The 4,918-nt window shown below is 41.3% G+C and overlaps 1 long non-coding RNA gene across 1 annotated transcript; it reads left to right on the forward strand.

The window, feature by feature from the left end:
* The first annotated feature begins 2,780 nt into the window (after positions 1-2,780).
* LOC110366657 lies at positions 2,781-3,082 on the forward strand. The gene is made up of 2 exons (XR_004930286.1): positions 2,781-2,901; positions 2,977-3,082. It is a non-coding gene; the product is annotated as an uncharacterized LOC110366657 (long non-coding RNA).
* The last annotated feature ends 1,836 nt before the right edge of the window (positions 3,083-4,918 follow it).

Raw genomic sequence — 4,918 nt, forward strand, 5'->3', positions numbered from 1 at the left:
CAGCGGTGAGACTGGTATTAATGACATTTCACCTGTGGCTGTTGGCAGTGGTGGACTTGACAACAGCGAGAGCGGAGATGAACTCTCACAGCCTGCAGCCAGCACCACAGCCCCAGTCAACCCCTGTCCAGCCACGAGTGGAGAGAGCCATTAGTAGTGTGGGTCAAGACGATCAACATCTACCCGTGAATTGTGGGACTGGTGTCCATAAAGGGAAATCCACCTTCTTAGAACAAGATAAGTACAACACAACGTCAGTAAACTCACAGAAGTACACACCAGTGTTTTTGCCAGCTGAAATAAAACTAGTGACTAATTCAGGTGTTGAAAAACAATTAAGAGTAAAATCAAAAAGGATGCGGAAGAAAAGAGAGACCCATGCTGAATTCAAATGGAAAGCAGCGGTAACCGACACAGAAACTTATATAGGATTAGATACAGAGTTTGAGGTAAAAATTACTACAATACCAGGAAATTATGTGGGAAAAATGTCAAACAGGAATATAAAGTTTATGGGGCAGACCAGTGTTCAGTTTTTCTACATATTAAAGACGACGGTTTTGATGTAGAAACAAAAATATAATCCCACTGGGATCCTGAGGACAATTACGAGTATGAAAGGCAAATAAAGGCTCAGGAGATGACGATCTAGAACGGGTAGGAAACAAGGAAGTAACCGCTAAAGCTCAAATGTTTAATGATCGAATTAAAATACATGTGGAGCCAAACAGTGATAAATATGATTTGGTTGAAAGGAACGTGATTATTTCTAGATTACTGCAATGTGGTGACAGACGAAGGATGTGTATTTTATATACCAATGTAAGCCATCAATTGTCAGTACAAAATCAAGAAAACATTAATTGTAAAATGACCGTTTGAAATGCAGATTGCGGTTTGATTATTAAAGCAGATGTAATAGCCTTCTGGATTGATAAAACATACCAGTTCAAATTCGAAGACATTACCTCTAGTGGGAAAGTAGACTTAACTTTATTATGGAACTTACCTCGTAAAGAGTCGTTACCAGAAGAAGTAAATTGTTTTTCTCCAACAATAACGGTTACTAGAACTACAGTAGAAGTGAAAAAATTACTGTTCCCAGTGGACATGTGACTTTACCCACATTAGTTACCAAATCAGGACTCAATAAATCGGTAGTTCTAACAGAAAGGACATTAACGGTTACATCAGCATCAAAAATTTTAAGTAGCACAAAACAAATTTTGACAAATACTGATAAAATTACAAAGGTAAATCCAAATAAGCAGGGAGTACAACCTACAGAGATTGTTAGAAATTTGGAAAACGCTAAACCTACTGTGATTCGACCTAAGAATGTTGTAACTGAACCTCCATCATCCGTTATAAGTCGAATAAACCGCAGACAGTATATGGTATACAGCAAGAGAGTTAACCAAAAATTATTGCTTAATCTGTACTGTTGCTCCGGGAGCAGTCCCTATGGTCATTCCCGAAAAATACACATCAAGGGAATGTGCAGCTGTACAACGAGAGAAATGTAGGAACGGTGAGTTCACTTCCAGAAAAGACGCAGTGTAATTTTTTAAGTTACCCATGTGCGGTCTGAGTTGCAGACTCTTATATAGTTCAAGAAATTCTTATCAATATTTGGAAAAATGGAAAGGGTATAAATTAAAATCATTGTGTGCAGAATTTAATATCAGCACAACAGATAATGTTCCACCTACCGATTATGATGTAGATTATGACTCAGAGTATGAATGTTTTGTAAATGGAGGTTTTGAAGAAAACTAAGGAGTTAATGTGGGCAACACCACTGTAAAATGTAATGTAACATGGGTGTTGTCTAGGTTTAAACATGCCAATGTAACACCAGTGTTGTTTAACAAGCCTGTGTGGTTTGAAAACCCAAAGTTTTTAGAGGAGGATTGTCAAAATATAACTACGACCGTTCCCAAACTTTTCTTTTTAGGAGATCAAACGTACCCAGTAGCAGACAGTCATTGGATATGTGGTGACGACATGTTAATGAACACCTTACCACCTTACCACAGAGTCCTACCACAGTGGGTAGGACTCTGTGCATTAGTAAGAATGAGAATACCAATAACTTTAGTGTATGAGGGTGTAAAAGAATTGGCTGAAAAGGAAATTGGTAAAACTAGGTCTCGTCGAAGTCTAGGCGATTACGAATTAAACGAATTTAAATCTCATAGGTCAGCCAAGAGGTATTCCTGATGAATATAAAGCACAACATGAAATTAAAGCAGGTTTTGAGTCTATTTTACCATAGATTACAGTTAACAAAAATGTTGAATGAATAAATTATGTTTACTATAATCAACAAAGGATGATAAATTTTACAGTTGAGGGATTCATGATGCTGGGGGATCAATTGCATGAAACGAGTAGAATGGTAATGCAAAATAGACAAGCCTTAGAATGGATTTTAGCGAGCAAGGGGGTAGTTTGTCATTGTCAGGACTCAGCTGGCAGGGCCATGCAGCCTGTTGCCTTCTTTTCTTCATCCACAGGTGTTTGCGGTTGGCTGGTGGGCGGAGTAGGCGCACCTGCAACTCGTCAGCAGCACCGGAGCTGCACTATAAGATCTGCACTCAGACAGCGGGTGGATGCCTGAGTGTTACCGTTGTGGTACCTCCTCGTGCTCCTTCGTCCTCCTTCGAGCTCCTCAGTCCTTCTCGTGTCGCCCCTTGGGATTTCCCCGTTCATCTTGAGTGGAGCCTTGCTTCTCGGACGAGACGCACTCCCGACGACTCCCAGGTTCCATCCGCTGTCCTGAATCCTCCGGTGCTGCTCGGACCTCTCGCCCCGCTCTCAGCCGCCCGGACACCTTCGACCAACATTCAGCTGAGTCCACACTGCCGTCCTCCCCGGTCGGGTTTCTTGCACCTCGTGGTAAGCTTACGTTCCCCTGAATACTTTCCTTGGGGCTTTCCCTTCCCAGAATTAACGTTCTCCCCTTACCTCTAGATCGACCTGGTCCCCGCCGCCCGAGTTCCTGCCCGAGTATCTTCCAGCCCGCAGATTAGCTTCGCCGCCTAGCATTCTCGCCTGTGTAAACAATAAACCTTTTAAAACTTACCTGTCGTTACCGAGTGTGTTTCTGCATGTGGGCCCGACATCTCAAGGCAAACATGACAGTCATATGTTTGGTAATCAGTGCTATACATATATTCCTATGAATACAGCAGCAACAGATACATTTAGGGCTGTAATGGCTAAACTCATGAAACTCAAAGAAGAAGTAAGAGAGAATGCCGGCAAAAACAACTGGTCGTGGAAAAGTTTGGAAGAAATTTTAGGTGAATGGGGAGTTCTAGCTGTTAAAACAGGACTGATTTTGGTAATAGCTCTAATTGTGATCTTCTTGTTTGTGTGTTGTGTTGTGCCTATTTTGAAAAGGTGGATTCTGGGGACCGTATATAGATGGATGACATCAGTAGGCAGCCACCTGAAACCGGCCGCATGGACATGTTCATGGACATACGTATACTACAGAGTTCATGCCTGATGCCAAATGAGCCCCGGGACCGGGATGGACTCTTCTTGGACATGTGTCCTTTTGGCCATGTGTTCTGTTTGGCCAAGTAATCGAGTGAACAGACTGTGATTATTAACCTCACTAACCCTGTTTAAGTTAAATTTTTGTTTAATGTGTTTGATAGAATTAGCACAGGCGGCCGGTTAGTTTAACCATCATAACATCCAGTATTAACATTCTTGAACTATTATTAGCAAGTAGATTATTATTAGAAAGTAGATTTATTATTAGTTAGATTTACATATTTATGCACGTGTCTTTATTTAGTCACAGTTTGTGTTACATCAATTATGTTTTTTCTCATATTCCCAGAATGATGTCTGTTGGATTTCATTGTGATTACCAGGGCTGATTTCCAATTGATGCCGGTCCGTCATCTGGCCAGCTGGCGGGCGCCCGTGAGGACAGGGGTTCATGCTGTAGTTTTTTCACTGAAGGAATGCATAAATAAACGCCAGATAAGGGTCTTTCGAACACATATCTAATTGGAAACAATGAATGTTTAGCATCTTTGTGTGTCCGGAGTTCATTTTGTTATTCATTTCATTCTGCACCTGTTTGAAGTGTATTATTTAACTTACTTGTCATTTGCTGCTCATCATAAGCAGTTTGGCCTTATTATGTATTAATTCATAATTACGTAATTCCATTTTCAGACCCACCATTTTCAGTATACGTATTACAGTGTGTCAAGATTTTCTTTTGTTTTTTTTCACTTTTAGTGAAAAGGGGGGGATTGTAAGGGTTTAGAATGTTCTGATATGTTCTGGGTGTTTTGGTGTTTGGAACATAAGGATAACTGAACTCTGTGGATGTAAACTGGACACTATTTCATCAACATTGGAAACCGGAGTTAGAAGCTAGAGGTGTATTAAGGCAAGAAGGAGACAACAGAGCCTGGTTTAACTTGTTGTTGCGACCAAGGAACTGATCATCTTCTTTATAAGGTTAGGAGTGACCCAGAGAATAGAAATACCTTTAAGAGGGAGCCAGGTATACGAGAGTTAGGACTTGTACTGTGTTTGTTGAACGTGTGAATAAAGTCAGTCCTCCTGGCATCCTTATTGTGACTGCGTCTTCTCAAGACGAGAAAATTTCACAATATTTAGGTTGCGACCGGCCGCTGCTCAGCCAATCAGGTTACAGTTAAGTAGGTCGTGACGTCAGCAAACAACATGGAGGTGCTCGTAGTAAACACATACGTTTATTTGGGATAGACTAGCTATTACACGCGCAACAGAAACAGCGATATGACCGACTTTATAGCCGTTAAACTTTCCCAAGACGATGTCCCAGGCGCACGGATTACTGGCCGCACTGTCGAAGAACACACCAACCTTCAGCTCAAACGATGGCTTGAGTGTCGAGGGC

Source organism: Fundulus heteroclitus, unplaced genomic scaffold (genome assembly GCF_011125445.2).
Source record: "Fundulus heteroclitus isolate FHET01 unplaced genomic scaffold, MU-UCD_Fhet_4.1 scaffold_73, whole genome shotgun sequence".
NCBI classification, from domain to species: Eukaryota; Metazoa; Chordata; class Actinopteri; order Cyprinodontiformes; family Fundulidae; genus Fundulus; species Fundulus heteroclitus.